The sequence below is a fragment of the Pezoporus flaviventris genome, unplaced genomic scaffold (genome assembly GCF_033815535.1).
Source record: "Pezoporus flaviventris isolate CSIRO_AGI_PZ_B2104156 unplaced genomic scaffold, CSIRO_AGI_Pfla_v1 ptg000023l, whole genome shotgun sequence".
Lineage (NCBI taxonomy): Eukaryota > Metazoa > Chordata > Aves > Psittaciformes > Psittacidae > Pezoporus > Pezoporus flaviventris.
The window spans coordinates 8,173,581-8,196,138 of NW_026892571.1; the positions used below are offsets into that span (position 1 = coordinate 8,173,581).

The 22,558-nt window shown below is 36.6% G+C and overlaps 1 protein-coding gene across 1 annotated transcript in view; it reads left to right on the plus strand.

The window, feature by feature from the left end:
- Positions 1-379: 379 nt before the first annotated feature.
- ATP10B (ATPase phospholipid transporting 10B (putative)) overlaps positions 380-22,558 on the plus strand; it is a 207,300-nt gene continuing 185,121 nt past the window's right edge. The window contains exon 1 of the mRNA XM_061456584.1: positions 380-514. The gene's annotated coding sequence lies outside the window, so the exon portion shown is untranslated. The remainder of the gene's footprint in view (positions 515-22,558) is intronic.

The following is a 22,558-nucleotide window of genomic DNA, read 5'->3' on the forward strand; positions in this document are numbered from 1 at the left end:
TATCTAAAGTTTTCATTCAGGAAAGTTGTTAGGTAGTGTTTAGAGAATGCCTGTGAAGGACTCTTTCCATGATCTTTTTATTTGTACAGAAAACTGAAAGGACGGTATTTTGCTTCCTACCTCATGAGTCACTTATTTTGTTTACAAAGGGATATTCAGTATTGCAATAACAATGGATATTCCAGCCTGAAAGTCTTTTGCATTGGATTTAACACACCTGAATTGTATCAGAGGAAAGCTCAGAGGGAGAAATCAAGCAAGTGGCTCCAGTTAAGCATTAGTTCCTCCTTAGTAAGAAGGGGGAGGATGCTAGGCTCTTTAGAAAACAAACCAAAAAGAAGCTTCACTTAGTCTAGAGCACTCAGGAGGAACAGTAGAGAAAGAAACAAAACAAAAAAGCTGAAGGTGATTTTGTATTAAAAAGAAAAAATGCCATAGAGGAGAAAGTCTTGCATAACACAAGCTGTATGTAGTCAGATTTGCCTTCCTGGAAGTCACTTCATCTGCTGGAGAGGTAAGAAAGCTTAAGTGAAGTTTTTTTGAGAATATTTGGTACTGGTTATTAATTGGAGTTTTTTCTCTGGTTTCTGTTTAGAAGTACTGTTCTGATCAACTTGCTTATATCAAACTGTAGGTTGACTCCAGCTGCATGTGAACATAGAACTGAAGCTGTTAAAGCAGTAGTGTTCTAGGGAAGATCTCTCTTTGGTGGTTTTTTGGTTTTGGATAGGAAAAAGAATGTAGGTTAGGTGAAATATCTGGCCTGAGATTTAACTGAAGTGGTCGATGGTTAATGGGAAAGGGCTCCTGAGTACTGTGCATTCACTACACTTCCCTGCATTGTAAGCATATAAGAAACTGAGATTTTTTACACTTTTGCTGTGAGGGAAAAAATCTTGAAAGGTTAGGCCCCACAGCTGCAATTCAGTTGTACTTTTCATTAAAGCACAAAGCCCAGAGCTTTGCTTTCATAAGTCCTTAATAAGACTTATTATAAGTCTTCAATATCTATTCCAGCAGTAGCTACCTGTGACTTGTACTGGTTTTCATATTTTTTTTTATACATATGCTGCTTTTCCTGGTTGTCATGGTTTAAACTCTGCCAGCCATGCAGTCTCGCTCGCTCACTAACCCCACTTCTTCCCTCCCTCCCACTCCCGGAGGGTTGGGGAGGAGAATCGAAAGAATGTAATTCCCACGGGTTGAGATGAGAACAGTCAGTAACTAAGGTATAACAGAAATCACTACTGCTGTCACCAATAATAATAATGATAAGGGAAGAGAATACAATACCACCCACCGACCGAGCAGTGAGTGCCCTTCAAGGTAACTCCCAGTTACAACCCGGGCATGACATGCTGTGGTATGGAATACCTCTTTGGCTAGTTTTGATCAGGTGTCCTGTGTCTGTTTCCTCCCAGCTTCCCCTCCTCCCTGGCAGAGCATGAGACTCAAAAAGTCCTTGGTCAGACTAAACATTTGAGCAGTAACTGAAAACATCGGCGTTATCAGCTCTGTTCCCAGGCTGAAAGACAAAATCACAGCTCTGCACCAGCTACTAAGAAGGAGAAAAAAATGATTGCTACTGCTGAACCTAGGACACTGGTGTAAGCAATAAGTATCTTCTTTAGGGAGAATTAGGCTTGGTTTGGTTTTCATGGTTGATTTTTATTGGGCTTGTATGAACTGACAACAAGCCTTAGTAGTAGTTCAGAGAGAACATTGTTATTGTTCTACTGCTGAAGAATGTATTCTCATTTGTAGTTTATCAGTGCAATGACTGTTTATTTGCAGTTTTTAAGTAAAATTTATACTTTCTATGTTGTGCTTAAATGAGCTATAGTACAGACTTATGGAGAAAGTCTCTTTGGACTGTTTTATTTTCTCAGGATATGAAAAAAAAAACAAAACAACAAACCCACACCCCCCTAAAAAAAAAAAAAGAAACACCAAAAAACCCCCAACAAACCAACCAACCAAAACCCACCAAAAAAAAAACCAAAAAAACATTTGTTTGCGTTGTTTTAGTGATCCAGAAGAAAACTAATTACTGGACCTCAAAACTGCTTTTGTGCCAAGCTTTAAGGACAAGCCTTTAAAACCCCCACTGTGTCCCCATCAAGGGATTCATTCCACCATCTCCCCCATTCTCTCTAGTGTAACTGTTGCTTTCAGCTGCAGCGGATCAGTGCTACCACAGATTTTTGAACCAGCTGTACCCGGTATGCACCCTCTGAGCTGTATCAGTGTTCTGCAGGATGAGTACAAGCACGTAGTGTGTTGTGGTCTCTACTACATGGAGCCAGTGGTGTGTATTTTCTCCCAGTAAATTGTTGTCTACAATAGCAACTCGTTGAGCAAGCTTTCATGCACCAGAGAGAGACAGGAAGGTGAAATATCCGACAAAGCATCAATAAGATTAAAAATATTCCTTCCCAGAAGTTTTGCAATTCGGCCCTCAACACTATACTTTCTAAGACTGCTGTCATCCTTACTATCTTATTTTGTTCAAATAACTCTCAGTTCAATAAACTTTAATTCTAATTTACTTTTAAATGATTGTACATTGCTTCTGCACACCTCCTGCTTTCACAGATAATACTTGAACTTGTCAAACTAGCTTGCTTTGAACTCTTTGCTGAATTCTTTTCCATAACATGGCATCTGCTCTTGAAGATGCTCTTCAGTCTTTGCTAGCAGTTACATTGATGACTTAACAGTTAGCAGAAGCTGTAAATTATCTCATGGGCAGAGTAATGGTTTGTTTCTGAGGAAGAAAACACAATTGTTTGCTGAATAGCAAGAGATCCTGCAGAGCAGAATTCTTGGTTAACTAATCTGTTATCCATGAGCATTGTGTCTTCAAGTGTCTAATCTAGTTATCTTATTTCTGTATTTTGTGTCCTGTATACTGTACAGGATCTGAATTTTTTTTAGTACAGAGCATAGAATCCTACTATTGGAAAAAAACAAAAGAGTTCTGAATATGCACTGTCAAAGTTTCTATGCCTTTACTAGAGTTTAGGCTAGGTCAGTCTCTGCACTAGATGTGAAAACATTACCTCATCACTGAAAAGTGCTCTGTAGAGAATGTCTGTAAATGTGTATTGGTTGTCAAGGTTGTACAGCAGCTTTATTCCTCTCAGTTCTGTAGTTTCTAAACTATGGCTGAAGGTGGCCAGAGCTTTGTGTGTATCAATAGGCTTTGCTGGTAACCTGTTAAGGGACGTCTTCCCATTTGGTAAGATTATGGGATTATGAAGATGATAATTTCTCAGAAACAGCCTTCCCTCAGCAGGGCTGAGAAAAGCACTTTGACTCAAGCACTGCTTCTTAAAAGGGGTCACCCTGTGTAAGAATGTTTTTGCACTAAGTGTAGCTGATGGGAGATAGTAAGACTTAATTGACTTTTAAATACTTGGCTACGAAAAATAAACAAGCTCTACATGTGAGACCTCCCCTTGCCCCTCCCCCCCCCCCCTTTTAAATCACAGAAATCAGATATTTGGGGACTGGGGAGTCAAAACATCACCCTGCAAGAAACTGTTTTTCTGCTTTATACCCGGAAGCAAACACTACTTTCTTCTGAAACTTAGTGTAACTGGAAAAAAATAGCACCTTAAAGGTTTCCATTCTCTCTGTCATTGCTTTAGATTGTTTAAAACAGTTCTTAAGTTTAGAACATGCAAATATAAAGACATGTATTTGAAATATTCACAATGAATTTGCTTTGTTTGTTTGTTTTTACTTTTTCTACCAAAGGAAATCAGGGTAGTAGCAGAATGGTATTTTAATAATTCATAGACAGACTCTTTTAAGTTGTGGTGCTGGACTGGAAATTCTGAATGTCTTCCTTATTTGTGTGTAAGAGTGAGCAGAGTATCTGAGAATCCAGTGAGGTGCTCCGGTGCTGCTCTGAGGAACATGTGGAATGGTAGTGTTGTCTGTTCAGCAGCTTCTTTGCAAATAGTTCAGAATGATGTGAAGATCAGAAGCTACCGTGAAATCGTCGCTTTGTCTTTTACATCCAACATGTATCTATGTTTTATCTACTTTGTTATAAAATAAGATTTTTTCTTTCCTCTTTTTCCCTTCTACTACCAGTGCTTCAGAAGCCACTGGGATGACGCAAGACAGTAAGCAGGAATCTAACTTGCTGCTACAAACAAATAATCCAAAATATCACAGAAATCTGAACTGTTTACTTCATGTGCCCATGCTAAAAGATGATAGCTTGGAATTTTTTAGCTCTCGCCCTGCTTGAAAATCTTAGCAATTTTTTTTTTAAAAAAAGGGGGGGGGTGGGGTGGCTGAGAAAATTTCACATAGTATAAAAATTAGTAATGCCCCCTTTCATGTCAAGAACACAACACTGAAATGTTTCCCAGGCATTTTGAGTGGTTCTTTCTTCTTAAAGGGTCATAAAGCAGGTGGCGGAGGCAGAGGAATCTCTGGTTTGGGTTTTCTTTGTTGTTATGGGCTTTTAGTTTTTTAGTATGGGGGTTTTTGCGGGTTTTCTTGGTTGGGGGGTTGTTGGTGGTGCTTTTTATGGGTGATTTTGAGGAAAGGGGTTTTAATGTTTTGGAAAAATGTTATAATCCAATATCATGGGGCTGAATCTGCAGAACTTGGAGGGAGAAACATCATAGACTCCTAGTGTTACTCTTGGAGTTAGCTGTAATTCCTACTTCTTGCTCATGACATGATTCCTTTCATGATATCCTCTGCATAAAAAATGTTTGCTGAAGTGGTGTTGTTTTCTCCTTTCTGGTTGATCATCTGACTGCTGTTCTCATATTTCTGGTTTTATGGTTAAAAGTTTCTTCAACCAATGAAGTTACTCTTGCTACCTAACTTTGCAGATTTCACTGGACAAGGACCTGCACATCTCCTGTTTGTGGTCTGGTTTTGTAACACCTTTGCTCCTTGATAGTATTGCTCAGTGCTCCTGCATATGCTTTTAAAATCTAATCCAAGGAGGGTAAGATCAGAGGAAAAAATACAGTCTCACCCTTAGCAGTATGAAAGGAAACTGTATTACAGATGTCAGAAGCAAAACAATATAAGGGGACCTGGATAACATTTACAAGAGGGGTCTTCTCAGGTTCTGCCATGCTGTGAGCAGACTAACATTTACATCAGTTTCTTCCTAAATAAAATTGGGTGATTTTGCTTTACTATCTTAATGCACTCCTACAACATTGCTTATAATTAATATTGCCAGATAATAGGGGTTGCTGGTTCAAAATATTGCTCTCTTTTCTTCTAGACATTTTTTGAGTCATTCATTTATAATTATTTCCTGTTCTTCAAAGTCTTGCATGAAACACAGACTAAAATTGTTTATTCAGTCATTTGCAAGGCATTGTTTTTCACTAGGAGCTGGAGTTTTCTCTATGGCTACAGTAACCACCCAAATGTGAATTTAAGTGAACTAATATTCTTATAAAGTCAAGGTCTGGTTAGAGTATTAAATAAAGTTTGCATCAATATTATGCCTGTCATATGGTGGCATATTCTACTTATAGAATACCTAAGTAAATATTTGACAACGTTCTGTATTTTGCCGAATACACTTAGCATGTCACTGTCTCTGATACACTCCTGTCTAGGCAGTAGTAGCTGGACAAAAAATGAGGGAAAGAAATTTGTGCTGTAGGTATTGCTGATCACAAAGCATAAAGTTGAACTGCAAAACTCTGAAGAAAGTAAGATATTCAAGTGCTTTAAGGCCAGGTTGGACAGGCTGTTGAAACACCTGGTCTCCTGGAAGGTGTCTCTGCCAATGGCAGAGGGGTAGAGCTAGATGATCTTTAAGGTCCTTCCCAGCCCAAACTGTTCTTTGATTCTGTTATATTCTTGTAGCAATGAAGTGCTTTAAAAAGGTGTTTGATATTTAGAAATGACTGAAATATTTCTCTTGTTGAACATCCTGAACTAAAAGGTAGAGATAAGAATTGCAGCAAGAGCCATCTTAGCATAAAATCAAGACTTTTGAAACACTTTACCTCTCCTATGGGCATATAGAATGAAGTTATGTGATGTATCTTTCTGCTTATGTAAGTGTCACTCATCCTAGGTTATTTTCTGTAAATTAATATATAAATCAGATAACTGGAAAAGAAAATGGTATTTGCTTCTAATAGACAGATCTTTTGAAACATTGCTATCAGACAAATGGTTCACTTGACAATTTCTACTCGGAACTTGAATGGCAAGCTATTATGGCTTCAGGCTTAATATGTTACCTAGGATATATGAGACACTGTGCTATATTTAGCTTTAGTTAACTTACTGATCCAGCAGGGTTTTTTGGTGGTGTTCTACCTCAGTTTGTCTTAATATTAAAATGATAAATACTTTCCCTGAAGATAAAAGATATTTACATTATATATGTACTCATGTCAACAAAATAAATGTTTTGTGGTCTACTCATATTTTTCTTCCAAACAAGAAAATACTTTTATGGATACCTGAATAACAGTTTAAATAAAATGAAACATGTTTAGTTTACTACACAGCTTTATTCACCATGACAACCAATATATTTCTATTCTATTGCACCAGACCTTTTCTAGCCTCTATTCATAGTATTGTTCAAAAATGAATTTGTGTTTTTATGTATACTTTTTTTTAAATAGCATTTATGAACAAAGCACACACGCCTTTTTGAGCAGGCATCCAGATATGTCAACCCAAAATAAGACATGTTTATTGCAAGCTTTACGGGATGCTTGTCTGATGAAGTGGAAGGTTAAAATTCAGAGATGTTAAATGTTAAGTTCAAAGATGGTAAGCTTACAGTTGATCTGTAGGGATCTGAAAAGTAAACTGTCAAATTCAACACCCATTGTGAGTCTTGCCATTTAATTAACTTCAATAGCTCCTGTCAGGTAGTAGAGAAAAGCTAGTTCTTTAAAGGTATTTTCTCGCTCAGTGCAAATGCAGTAAGACTTGAAGCACAACACTGCATGCCAATGTGATATTTTTTAAGTTACAGTGACACAGGTTCCAGTTACGTACCAGTAACACACAGTAATACAAAATAATGACACCACTACCTAAGCCATTATGTAACTTGCATCATCTACAAATTACCTCTGCTTAAAATATTGTAATGGTAATGATAAATACATTTTTTTTAAAAAGGCCAATTTAAAAATAAAAGTGTAAAAGTATGGATGTGAACTGATATTTTGGGATATGTTTTTCTCCTGATTTTTTTCCTTAATCTAGGCTATTTCAGTTAAAGTGCCCCATGGATGGCAGCAGTGTATTAATAAGATGGCAAATGAAGGCTAAGTCTGCTTGAGGAAAGATGTGCAAACTAAAATGTCATGATCTGTATCAGAAATATGATGCTGCACCATTTGAATTGTGGAGATTTTTATCTATATATGAGGTTGTTCAAAAGCTTTGTCACTCCAGTAGTGGTTTGTTTTTACACTGTATGCATGTGCCTTCTTGCATCGCATTTTTAAACCAGTAAGAAATGAATGATGTAATTCAGTAATTATTGCTCAATAAATGTTCCCAAAAGGATTACGGTCATGAAGATACCTTGAGAAACCAAGTATTCACTAAAGGCACTGAAGTACTTATTCTGCACAATACTAGTGATGTTGAATAGTCTGAGTGAGTTTTTGCAAGAAGTAATTATTATCTGTATCTCTAGTGAAGCCAGCTTCCACTCCCCTGACTGCATCTAAAACAGCAGGGTTTTGGTTCTGATTTCCTTTCCCTCATCACCACCCCTCTCTTCCCCGCTTCCAGCAGCCAATCTCTTCTCGCTGTATATAATCTAATAATCAGATAAATGAACATAAATAACCACTTTTCTTATTGTTCCAGCCAGTTTAGTAAAGATTCACTGATGTCCCTGTGCACCATTGTGATTGCTCTATGGAAAAGATATGTAGTGCTGAACATTGGCCCCTAAAGAGAATTTCAGAATTATATTTTTAGAGCAAATGTTCTCGCTGTTATTTGAAGAAAAAAAGAATCTTTATATCTTTGTCTTTGAAGGTGTCATGAAAAAAGAGTTCCAGTTAATAACTAAGCTAATTTAAATAGCATGCGATTCACTTAAGAAAAGGAAAGAAAAATACTAGGATGCTTTTTTCAAGGACCTGATTTAATGATATCTTCAAAACATATATAAAAATACCAAACAATGTTACTTTTGAAATTAAATCAATCTGTTACAGAGACTTAGGATTTCATAATAGATATGGCTTAAATATTTTGGATGGCTTAAATATTTTGGATAACTCTTCATAGGGGAGATAATCACTCTTGATATATGTTTTCAGTGTTAGGTGATATTTGATCAGTAAGCTTTAAAAAAAAGAAAAAAATCATTCAGTAAAATTACAAATTATGCTGGTTGTCTTGGGTTGTTTTTTTTTCAGAGGTTACCATATCAGTCAGTTACCCAGGGTTCTCTGTAGGTTATCCTCATTCTTTACAAGAAAATCGGAGACCTTCTGTTTTTCACACTTCCAAATACTGCATAACAAAATTACGCTTCCACATCTTTTGTCTGATCATCTGCTTGTCTGTTTCTGTTGTTTGACCACATCATCTATTAATAGAAAAAGAATGCATTTTTCTTCCTGAAAAAAGCAAGATGGTTCTTGTTACATATCTGAGCATATTGCAGAGGGGCAGCCAATCACCAACAATGGGTGATTTCTATGATAAATCACAATCATCCAGCTTGTCTTTGAACCAGGTGAGACATGAAGAACCGATGCCAAGTTCATCCTGATCAAACCTAAAAGCAAAATCACTTTTGTTCAAAAGCTAATAGGAAAATAGCGGCACATCCTCTGCTCTTCCTGAAATTCCAGGTGGTTGCAAAGGAGGGAATCTGTTTAAAATTCACTGAATTGTGGACAAGTGCTTCTATGTGTACGGATGAAATATGAAGTTGGTGGAAAAATGTTCCAGCAAAATGCTGTTGGATCTTGATTGCTTATGCTAGATTTAGTGGAGTCATTAATTCAGTATTATTATGAAATAAAATACATTACCATGTAGTCACCACGTTATTAGTATAAAATTATTGGAATAAATAAATACCTCCATAGGATCCCCTGTTAACCTTATCCTGTTATCCTCTGGTAGCTGTGCAATTAACTTGTCTTGACAATGCATTGAGCAGGCCAAAATATTAAATTCAATAGTAAGTTCATAATGCACCAATTTGACATCTACTACTGCCTCTTTCAATTTGCTAAATACTTGCAAAACATCTGAGTATGTGGGCCCTTAACTGGATTATTTTAATTACTGGGTTCTGTTAGAATGATTGTTTAAATAATTCTTGAATTAAAGCTTTTACTTCTCTAAGCTGAAAGTATTTTCACTTTCATAATGGTGCAGTTTTCTTCCTGTTGTGCATAGAAAGGTAGAATTCTATGTCTTTTGAGGGGGGAGGAAAAGGGTACTGGGGAGCTGTCTGTATTCTGGAAGTGGATCTTCCTCATTTGATGTGCATGGACAATTGGGAGCTTGATTGCAAATAGGGGGTTAGCGTTCTTTGAAGACACATTTTGTGCAATGAGATTTTGATCTAGGGTTATCTGTCTTTGAAATAGAAAAGCTGTGGAGTTCCCATCTTCAACTACTTAAAGGGAACTTATGGAGGAGGAAAATAAGATTCTTGTTCTTTCACTCTACACTCTCAAAAAGAGGCAAGGGGGATATGTTCCAACATGTGAAATTCTGGTTAGATATTGGGGAGAAAGTAATTAATTGTGATAGCAGGCAGGAACTGAAAGTAACTGGCAAAAGAAATGGTGGAATCTCCATCCTTGAATATATTCAGAACTTCAGTGGATGTGACAGGACATAAGATGAATTTGATACGCAGCAGCCTTGCTTTTAAGACAAGGTTGGACCAGAAAATGTCCAGGTGCTCCTTCCAAACTTGACTGCTGAATTATTACTGGCTTTAGGATCGTGTGTGTTGGGGAAACATTTGTGACTATAAAGTGGTCCTGGGAGTGCTCCCTTCCCAAGTACTTTAACAAGCAAAACAATTGGGAACAAGATACCTTTCTATTGGAGCCTGTTGTACTTTAGTCAGTTAGTATGATTTTGGTACGAATGTATCCTCAGGTGAATCTGTTATGTAATATGATTTTTAATGCAATGGAGTTAAACAGTCTTAGAATTTCTTGATATTTAGATCCTATTGCTTCTCTTGGGAAGTAACATATTTTCCTGTCAGTAAGCTTTTCTATATATATAGTCTGCATTTTCTTTTTCATAATGTAATGCTGCTGTTTCTAGCTAGACATTGTGTGCCATACTAAGTAATCCATTCCCACTTGGAAGTTAATAGCCTAAAGATATGGTATGCCTGATATATTATTCATTCTTCATCATCGCTTACCCAAACAAGTTGCTTATGTTGTTTTATTATTTCTTTTTTTTTAACCTCCTTTAATCCTCTTAAAACAAAAGAAAAAACTTGGGTGCTTTTCCGGCTTTATCTGTTTTTTCCTCTAAACTCCCTCTAGTTTTGTCATGTCTGTCTTATCACATACTGCCCAAAACTTCTGCAGTTATTTAAGAGAATACTCTTTGATTTGTGATAAGCAATTCAAAATAATCTTTTTGCCTGGTTTTGGAGGCATATTACATTGCAAACAGATGCTGAATTTGCCGTCTCCCATTACCTGTAGACTTTCATCTTGCAATATGACTACTTTTACTGAATATAAACACTGAAAATAATTTTCTTCTCAGGGATATTAACATACATTTTTCCATGGTGACTCTTATTTATATACTTTTTGAGAGCCCTCACTGACGTTTCATATTAAAGTACACAAACCAGATTTTTTTTTTCTTTTTGGATGCTCAGAATGTTTTTCCTTCTTTAAAAATACTTGAAGTTTGAGGTGAAAGCTAAGTTTTTATTTTAACTTCACCTGTAGAAACCTGAAGACATGGTTGAATGATTTAAAAGTCAGCGGTTTGGTATTTTACAGGTCATTCAAAAGTGGTTTTTTTTTTCCTAAAATTAGACATTTTTTTCCTTTCAGATACTACAGATTTCCCTTCAGAAAGGTTTCAGAAGATGTTGTTGCTAGCCACATAAGTCTGTTTTGATCAGTAGAGTTTGCTTTATGATAACAAATACCAAGGATGATTAGTTCCAGAATCTTTACATGAGAGCTGCAAAGACAACACTGATAAACAACATGAGATATAAAAAGCAGAAGTACATTTGGCTTTAAACCGTTCATATTCCTTTGCACTCCATATGAAAACAGTAATGATTCTAAAAATGTCATGAGACCTTAACTCTGAAAGACAGTGGCTCTAGTTGGCAAATCGCTGAAGCACTTTAAAGCTGTCTCCACCTTACATGTGTTTCAGCAGTCTTATTCTTACTAATGTTAGGTAGAATTAGGTTCATCTGGCTATTCAAAAATCATTTTGTGTTAGCAGTCTACATAAAGCAATCCAGAAATACTGAAAGGATTATTTTGTATTGGATATGATCAGTTAAGTATATTACAACAACCAGTAAAAACTAATCATTAAATCTACATCTTTCTAAGCTGTGTGCTTAAAGCTAGGTACTTACCTTTGGTCTCTTAAGGCTTTTTACCAGGAGTTTCTTTGCTATTTGTTCATCATTATATGCAGTAAATGAGAGAATTTGTATGATCTCCAGTCAATAAGCACTGTTATTTTAAGTTCACAGAAAGTCGCAGATCTTTAGGTAATGAGGTACAATTATAGGAAGTTTTTCATTTGGACAAATTGTTCTAGAACTGGACCTCTGAAGGAGATAACACTGTGGAAGGCTTCTGTGTTTACATATGATAATCCAACATCTCAATTATCAGATTTCTTCTGCCTGATAATAGCAATCTTATTGGAGCCTATCTGATTGTCTTGAATGCCAAGCCTGATAACAGTAATTACTTATGATACAAAAATCATTGGATGGCCATGCTGCATGCTAATAGGCTTTTTCTACTCTTTTTCTCTAAACATATAAATAGGCTTGTGCATTTTAGAACATGAATAAATTTTTAGCATTCTAGAAAATCCTGTGTGTTGGTTTTGATATCTTGTGTTCATCATATGAGTAAAACTTTCTTTTTTCATACAGTCTCACTGCAAGCACCCTTGCTATATTTATTGAACTAAGTCAAAATCTTTGAAATATTGAAAAGGAAAAACTTGTGTGGTAGGAAAGAAAACTATTCCATTCTTTGAAATCTCTTTATACATGTGTATTCTACCCCTCAGAATTCATTAATCTTAATTCTGGGTTTGAATAACTTACTGTTATACTACCTTAAAGAAATAGAAACAATAAAGTGTTTAAGTATATTGATGTGGGAAGAGTTGTAACTTACATCAGCATGGTTTTAAAAGTTTTGGTTAATTCTTATTAGTTTTAACCTGTAAATTCCTATCTCCTTATCTAGAATTTAATTTTTCATTGTGAAATTCCTTGTACAGTGTCATATTAATGCAAGAAGATGTAAACTGTTTTCACTCTTCTTCAGGATCTCCACAAAAGGAGGGGGTGGAAAATTAGACTTTCATGCCTGCAATTTCTATAAAAATATTACTATTATGGGGAAGATGAATGGGACAATGATTATTCATTATTCCTTCTATTAATTTCAGAGTGTCATTTAGCAGTCAGAATCCTAAAACCATGTGTTGTTTGGGGTTTTTTAATGCAATGCATGATTCTATTGCAGAATCCATTCCAAATTCTATTCTGTCAGACAAAATAGAAAAATTCAAGAGAGCTTAGGCAAATTCATGCAAGACGAGTTCACCTGTGGCTATAAAATCATGATCTGAATGCACCTTTCATCTTGGGAATTACTGCGGCATCAATGCACACAGAGATTATACCAAAGATGAATTATTCTTTTATTGCCTTGGCTTTTATGCTCTTTACCATCTATTATTGATTCAAGTGGACCCTATGTATCACATTTTTCTGGTACCTGTTGTGTTCCTGACAATGTAAGTACAAGTTCATCTAGCTATGTTGTTGTGTTGAAGTGGTGTTAATCCGTAACTTGAAAAAGAGATTAAGAATAGATACAGCTAAGCTATTGAATGGTATCTAACCTGTTGCTGAAAATGTGTGAGAGACTGACTAACAGTGGCTAGTGTGTCATGCAGTCTGTGAGACCTCAGAGGTATCTTGGGAACTAGATTTTACGAAGTCTGGTGTCTATACTAGCCAATTAAGTAGAATCAGTGGACATGGAGCTAAGTACAATAGAAAGAGAGAGTCAGCAAGGAAATGGACTTGGAAGATCCAGCTGAAGTGCTGTGTTTTGAGTGTTAAAATATATTCTACAAAGTCCCTCACCAAAGAATATCTAGCTAGGCTGTCAGGAGATCAGAGAAGTCAAGTGGACAAATGATTGAATAAATATGGTGAAGCACAGGGTAAAAACTAATGACCAGTTATCATGGGAGAGAAAGGTCTCAGTTGAGCGCCTTCATGATTTGTGTTAAAGGGCATGACTGAGAATATGAGAAAAAGAGAAAAGAAATTACTAAGAGAGAGAAGGAAGAAACTTTTCCTTTCCTTGTAAGAGCAAGTGTCCTCATATAAAGTAGTAGATGGAAGATTCAGAAAAATATTAAATACTTTCTCACATAATATTTAGTTAAATATAGAAATTTCTGCTATACTGAGCTATATAGCATATACATGTAGGGAGGGGAAAAATACTGATCTATTTTTCTCACTTTAAAAGGTGGAAACATCCCTTAGAACTCCTTGCATTCAGAGGATTACATCTGCCATCATAACCTTTCAAAGCCTATACTATGGATCAGATATATGTCTATTTTTATTGCTGTAAGGATATCGGAATAGGTTATCTTTGGAAATGATCTTAATTACCTTTCATAGGCCAATCCTGCTTGATTCTTGATCATTTGCACTTTATTTCCATTCTTGTGAGCTCTAAATTGTGTTGTCATTATTTTTTGCCTTTTAGGTTCTCTGACACTCTATATCTGAGCTTGTATCTTCTAAAACTCTTATTTTATAAAAGATTAATTTCTTTTCTATAGATGCAAAGTTAGTCTTTACATCACATAAAATTTCCAGTTCCCTCTCCATTAAGATGGAAGACCAGATCCCTTTCTTGGAGAGATTTGCTTCTTTTTGAGAATGCTTTCCAAGTTCACATGGTCTCAAGTTTAGCAATAATATATTTAATCTTTCTGTTGCACCCAATTCTATGGGAAAAGCCAAAGACACGTGTCATGTATACCTATGTCATATGTATTCATCGGTTTTATGTTAATCACACCTTTTGTCTGACTTCAGGACTGTATCATCCTGGAGCTTTTTTACTTTAAGTTCACTGTGGTACATTTATGTCAGCCTTCCTATTTACTTACTGTTTCGGATATTGTTTACTGTAAGGAATACAGAAAGAAAACAGCAGAATATGCATTAAAAAATTGGCACTCTTTGCTAACTAATGGGGAGCTCCTGTGTGCCTAAACTTTTAATAGCTAACCCCTGGTCAAACAGAAGTTAATTTTCAGGCTCGAGTGAGTAGATCATTATTCTAAGAAGGTTTCCTACAATTCAATTGAAAATACGTTTCAGCTTGTTACTGACCATATTTGCCTGTTTTTTTTCATTGTAAAAATATATACTTTCTGTATACAAATCTATTTTTAACTAAGGAATCTGAGGCTATCCAAAGGAAAGCTGTTGAACCTGTTACAAATAAGTAGGCTAACTCAAGCCAATTATTCAAAGCCACCTCTTTATTTCTGTGATTATACAGTAACCTAAGAAGTATAATTAAAATTTCAAATAATTGAAATTGCTCTTAACCCATCTACTTTCGTATGTTGTATTGTAATAGCCTGGCCTTTAGTAGAATCAGAGTTCTAAATGTCCTAAGAGTTTGATTTAATTTTAAAGATTCTTTATTTTATTGGAGCTGTAGTGAGAAAAAAATATATTGCTTGACATGGTTAATTATTATCATCATGTTCACGTTTGGAACCTAAGTAATTATTTACTGTCTCCTAATTCTAAGTAATCAATTGCATTAACTGCTTAAAAATATTTTGGTTTACTCTGGCTAACTGCTACTATAATCATGAGGAAATACTTGGGGTTTGCTTGGCTGTTTTTTAAACCTTGCCATATTTACTTGGAGAGGAGACATGTTTCTCTCTTAGCGTAATATATTTAGAAGTATATCTGAAAAGTCATGTTCTTAAGTATTAAAAAGTTGCATATCTAAACTACTTAGATGAGCTCTTTCCCAATTGTAAAATGACCAAGCATTTTAGGTAAATTCCCATATCCTTTAGTGGATGGTGTTCTTTTACTGTGATAGGAGAGTGCAGCCATGTAAAGTTACTGGAAGTGCACACAGAAGTGCTTCAGAACATCATAAAATCAGTCTAATTTTCCATATTCCAACCTGTTTTACTTGATTCCTTTGCTGTGGGTGCAAAATGAGAAGACTTGGCAGATAGCATTGATATGTGTTTACTATACAATGCTTTGACGTAAAATAGCCACTGAAAACTTGCAGTGGCTTCTCCCTTAAAGTTTTGGCTGTACTGTAAAATACAAAGTTTCAGGAAAGCAGTACAGTGAAATGGAAAATATGAGATTCAAAGAAAATAAATTGCACCTGGAAATTGCTGATATAACAAATAAATTGCCATTAGGGTTTTAAACTGAGAAAATTGTGCATAAGGAAGTAATTTCTTCTCTACTGAAAATTTTTACTTTAATGTCTTTACAGAATTGCAATGAACTTGCAGAATGTGAAGCAAGAAGGTAGAACTATTTGTACTTTGTTGGTAAAATAAGCTCTTGGTATAAAAACAGTGCAAGCTGTTAAGTGGCAAATACTGCCATTTGTCTCCTTAGCACCTGACTAATGATCCATGACAAATATCAGAGCTGAGTGATAACTGTACAGTGATATAATCCAGTGTCATGGCACAAACTTTACACCAAGGGCTTCAGTGATGTGTTTTAACCACTTTGCTGCTGAAGACTAACACTGAAAGGCCTTTCCTGTCCAAATAAATTAGTCTGGGTGACAGAAACAATTTACAAAGCTCTAAATGAGTTTCTTGGTCTATTATTTGGAGGATCTAATTGTGGAATATTCAATATAAATAACATTCTGAAAGGTATCATTGGGACTGTGTCTCATTAAACCTGCCTATAAAGCAAATGACTGCGTGACTGGTAGGCTGGGGTTTTCTTCACACTATTCTGTCAGGCAACAAGAGATAATCAAATGAGTCTCATCATGATACAAAGATGGCTCAGATACCGTGTTTGCTACCCCTCCTCTCTAAGTTCTTGTCACCTTTTGGAAGCTAACAGGGATAATATTTAAATAGTTAATTTTAGAAGAGCAGTCTCTACTGAAGGACAGAAACTTTCTATATTTGATGAAGGGACTAACTTCTGTGAGGATTTAGCACTGCACAGGTAAGGTGCTATGATTCTAGATTACTCTTCTTCAGATTGGATGTTGAATTAATACTGTGTGGACTATTGAGCAGTTCTGAGGAGTTTATCTGATAAATATGGTAGAAGATGCAAAACCTGAATCTTGTACTACCTGAAACTTAAAATTCAGCTGAAGTTCTCACTTCCATGTATAAAACCTGGCATCTTTTAACCCAATTGTAATGTCATTACATGACTGTGGATTGATGCTGGTGCCCAGATTTGACTCTGTTTATGAACTCTGAATATCTGTTTGATAATATCAGTCACAATATAGGAGGAGTTTCTATTCTGACCAACTTTTCCTTGGAATACTTCCTCTTCATGTTAAGGAAATTACATAATTATTTTTTTTCCTAAAATTCTATTACTTATTTTTTTCCATGAGACAGCTGTACTTGTAACCAGATTGATGGTTAGAGGCTGTAAATTCTCTGAAACCAGTGGAATTGTCTCATTATATTAATGTATAAAATAGAATATATATGCACCAATTTAAAAAGCAATAGAATTTTTTTCTTCCTTGATACATTGACAAATCTGCCATGATATAATAAGAAACATCTGTTGACTTTGTTTGCTCCTGGTTCTTTCCTGTAATTGTTTGGTTGAAATTATGGTAGTCGTATCTTCAAAACTGTGAGCATCCTGTACCACCAGCTCAGGTATTCATCAGACCTTGCCATGATCTGATGGGGCTTACTAAGACAGCAAAACACATTGGAGAATTTTCTTATGGGTTAATGAGCTGAATCAGCCCAGTTGAAAAGCATCATGGCCATACAAATGTGAGGTAGAACTGCACGGCAGGGAGCAGACATGGTTTAAAGTGTCAGGGAGAGTAAAGCTTAGAATCATAGAATAGTTAGGGTTGGAAAGGACCTAAAGATAATCTAGTTCCACCCCCCCTGCCATGGGCAGGGACACCTCACACTAAACCATATCACCCAAGGCTCTGTCCAACCTGGCCTTGAGCACTGCAACGGATAGAGCATTCACAACCTCCCTGGGCAACCCATTCCAGGGCCTCACCACCCTAACAGGAAAGAATTTCTTCCTTATATCCAATCTAAACTTCCCCTGTTTAAGTTTTAACCCATTACCCCTTGTCACCACGGTCCCTAATGAACAGTCCCTCCCCAGCATCCCTATAGGCCCCCTTCAGATACTGGAAGGCTGCTCTGAGTTCTCCACGCAGCCTTCTCTTCTCCAGGCTGAACAGCCCCAACTTCCTCAGCCTGTCTTCATAGGGGAGGTGCTCCAGTCCCCTGATCATCCTCATGGCCCTTCTCTGGACTTGTTCCAACAGTTCCATGTCCTTTTTATGTTGAGGACACCAGAACTGCACACAATACTCCAGGTGTGGTCTCACAAGAGCAGAGTAGAGGGGCAGCCTCACCTCCTTAAAGCTTCACCATATATATAGAATCTAAGAATATGGTTTAGGGGAGAGGGTGAGGTTCAGGGTAGGAAGTGAGGTGTTGACAGACTCTGAGGTTTCCTGACTTTGAAACTATTTGTTAGTTTCGAAGCACAGACCAGCAGCGGCATGTGCAGAAACCTTCTCTTATTCAAGGTATAACCATTAGAAAAAGGTTTCTAAAACAGAATTTTGTGTAACTCCTGGCACATAGTTAAATTGCCAGTATCAATCTGAAAAGGACGCTTAGTTATATAATTGTTGTTAAATCTTCTGCTTCTTTTTTTTTTAGAAGTTAAATGTTTTGCTGTTCTTAATCCTTCCTATCAACCAGCAGAACAATGTTGCAGAAATTACGGTGCACTGTCAGGATGCCATCCTGGTATTTATTCCGTGTGAATACCATATGATTTTGGTGGAATAGCCTCTGAAGGATAAAGGGTTCTGTGTGAACATTTCTGTTGATCAATTAGTTTATTTTTTTTTTTAGAGAAGAGGGGGGAAATCCCCACATCAAACCCGAAAAAGCCCTCAAAGCCCACCTAGAAATAGGTCTGTTTCTTTCTAGAACTTCAATACATAAACAGTATTTCTGAGCAGACTGCGAAACAGGCCTTTGTAATAAACCTGTGACAATCCACCATCTCACTAGATGGTGTAAAGTTGCATGTTCTTGAAGACCATAATTACAAGGGGCATGTTTAAATATGCCAAGCAGACAAACCTGACCCTTTCAGCTACAATGATTACCTGTTCTCCTGAGATAAGGTTGACAAGTGATTGAATAACAGAGGCCAGAGCAGAAAATCAATTCTGTGCTAATGAGCACGCAAGGCTATCGGGCAAGCAAATAGCACACAGTTGGTTAGGTTAAAGACAATACTAATCTACTCATGGTGAAAGGAAAAAGTGCTCCTGATCCTGTGAAATGCATTGTGAAAGTTAATTTTTTTACTTCAGTGTTCTTGTCCTATATATCTAAACCACTTTTGCTCTTGAAAGTTATGGAGTCCCAGAGTTACTCATAAATAACTTTTCTGCCATCTTACACACATCTTGATTGAGCTCCTGCAGTCCCACCGCATAATCTTTCATTGTGTGGACCAGAATAGGTGGATCAGAGATACTGCTGTCAAGTTAGTTCATAAGTTATTATCTTGGTTGAGAAACATCATCTTTCATTAACGAGCATAGATGAAGGCCCTGTGACCAGCTTCATTTAGACTACAGCTGTTTTGGACATACACTCTTTCCTAGGCAGGGAAAAGAAGATCTAGATCCTGTAGGCTGACATTCAGAAGTTGTGGGATAATTGAGGGGTTTATTTGCTTTCACTGTAAAACACCTCAGAGTGCATTAATATCGCTTTTACTTGCAATCCCATTTGTTGTACTTAATATCTGTAGTGGCATTCTCAGAAGCTACTATACTACTATATTATGACTGCTCAGGGATAAATAGAGTATAGGACCCTCTGGGTAAACTGTAGATCAGACACAGAAAATGGGGCTCTCCACAATGGACTATGTTTCTTGACCTTTTCTGATGTTTGCAGATCTCTGATAGAAGACGGGAGATTAGAACAGTAAAAGGGATTTGGTGCATAATAATACTTATTTTTTCATTTGTTGTCCTAATCCCCACCCCAAACTTGGCCTGCTTAATTTTTCTTTGGCAACGATCAGTTTCCAAAAATAACCACCACAACTGTCTCAGCTGTTGGCAGTGCACTCATGCAATGGATCTTGGCTCACCTGGTTGAGAGACTTATGGCTTCCTTGTAAGCTAAGTAACCCTGTTCTCACTACTCATTAATTAGATCGTCTTTTATCTGTGATAAGCACTTATCACCTTGACCAAGGGGGCAATGACTTAAGATCATAGCTTTCCAGTTGTGGTCTCTCCCAGATGCAGAATGTCCAATGAGTGCAGTCTGGCGCTCTGCATGTATCTAACTCAAAAGTGCAGGCTGTTAATTCCAAATGAGTAGCCATTATTATCTTTCATAAACTGACACCATTTGTCTTTCAAATGTATCCTGTTGCTTATTAACTGCAGCTTTTGTTAGTATGAACTTCTATTTATCACTGACTGCCTCCCTGGCTCATAGCCTCTACCACAATTCCAGGACAGCAAGATCTTGTAAAAGCATCTAATCAGTTGTGCTGAGGAAGAAGTGATCATCTTAGGTCAGGCGTAATGCTTCAGATCTTGCAAAGGGGGCTTGACCATAATTCTGATTTCTCCATATGTTCTTTGTTTCACTGCTCTCAGTGAAACAAAGGTATTTTCAGTTGTCTGTGTTAAGCAAAAATATGCATTTAAAAGCTGTTTCATGGTTTTGATTACTTGGTTCTGTTTTTCTTCCTATATATGCAGTGATAGGTGAAAAGATCTGTTGACTTAAGATTGTTAGAGAAGACTGTGAAATAATACTTAGTAGGTCAGATGTAATTTACCCAGAAGTCAGTCTTCCAGTAACATATGGAAGATCTTCCTGCAAAGTAGTGATACAGAACGTCAAGATTCAGTCAGATGTGGTCAGTCATCTCTTCTGGTGTGTATAAAGAACAGAAAAGAGTGCCTATCTCTTAGTTAGCAATTTTTATGCTATTAAAAAAAAAAAGCTGTAAGTATAGAGCAACAATGAGGATAGAAATCCTGTATCAGTAAAGAACATAAATATTGTAAAGTGTAATCTTAGATGCTCTTCATCTGCAATTTGGGGGAAGTTAATATAAAACACATTCCCCTCACTCATGCTCCCTTTTCCCTGCCTTCACTTAGGTCAGTCAACAGCTGGGACACATAATTCATACAATCTTCAAGTATCACCTGCATCTCCCCAACATTATGCACTTTATCATTAATGTTGCCCTGGAGGCTTACTTAATCCTTCACAGCTGAGTGAACCAAGACACTGTGGGCGCAATTTAATTAATACAGTGTTACAGCTTTTCTCTAGTGAGTCAGAAGTCTTTCCTCTGCTGATGTAGTTGTTTCTAAATATAACCAGGATTACTATTTAGTAGATCTGTATATAAATAGATTTGTTTCATTATTTTGAGGGAGCAGAGATTTGGGAAAATGGAGTAGGTGGGAGAGTAAGGCTGGGGACAGAAACTAATGGAGGAAAAAAGCTCTAGAAATAAAATTTTTCAGCTGTTACACCATAACTCTTGGCTAGTGCTATACCTTCAGCTATTTGTCCTTTAAAGGAATGTAAGAGATCTGTTTAACTTTTGAGGGATGCAGCAGTCTCTCAGTGCAGTCTAGTGTGGCCTGTCATACTGTGTGAATTAATTGCTGGACAACTTGTGATTACTGGACCAGGCCAGGAGGTTTAGAGATTGATTATGCCTCTTTATGAGATGTATGGTATATGTATAGGATCTAAGGTCATCTACTGCAATACTGGAGTCCTTAGCAGAATTTACTAGGTCAGATTTCACCCCTTCGACTGGAAAAGAAGGAAACTAAGTTATTTTACTTCAGAAATTTATCTTTGTCATTGAAAGTTATTGATTTGCATCCATTTGTTATTACTAAAAGAATAGGAAGGATTAATGGAGAAACTGTCATCATCTATGGGAGTCTTGACCTGAACATACCTTCCCACTAATGAAATAACATGGCTAGTTACAAGAAGAGTTGAATTCAGATAATCTGTGAAGTTGACTTAACAGTTTGAAAATTTCCTTTCCCTACTGAATGTGTTGAATTGTAAATAGCATAAACCTCATCGAGTAAATGGCATTCTGTCAGCTGTTAACAGTCCAGCTCAGATACCCACATCCTCTCTTGTGCACATAACTATTTTGGATTCCATCTCACAACAATTGTACTTATACTAGCACTCAAAAATGCATTCCATGGATTAATGCATCTTGAGCTGACCTGTAGAAAGGGTTTCTAAATAAGAAGCTGAGTACCTCTGTGTACTCACTAACTGACTGCAAACTTTGTACTGTTCTTCTGTCACAGACAAAGCTGATGTGTGAATGTTGAGTGTACTTTCATTAATGTTGTCATCGCTTTTTTGATCGGAGAAACAAAAGATTACTGAACTTAACTCTAAATAAAGAAAGTCTGTATCACTGTAAGGTGATTTATTTTTTTTTTAAATGCTTCAGTGAAGAAATAACACATACAGTTGCTATATGTCTAAGCATCCCAAGACGTATGTCTTGTATTGCAGAGATTTTTTTCAAGCTTAAACAAAAACGAAACGCTTCAAAACTCTCATTAAGTGAAGTCCATCTCTAACTTTCCTTCTTTTTCTTTGGCTTATACTGTAAAGTTATATTTTTAGTTACCCGACTATAATCCAGACATTTACTTTTTTACTCTTTGTCTCTCCAGTTAATCCAATGACTAGAAAAGTCCATTATTCTTCAGTTCAAGTATTATCACCAGGGAGACAACATAAAGCAGAGAACTTCAATGTGTCTGTAGGCTTAGTCTGTGGAAATCTTGTATTTCCTGACTTTTTTCTCCAAATCTCCATGTTCACACTTCCCATTTTATGTGGCAAAAGGGATGCTGTGTCTCTGCCTTAACTATTACACTGACAGTTGAGTTAACAAAGGTGCATTTTGAGTACTACCGTGACA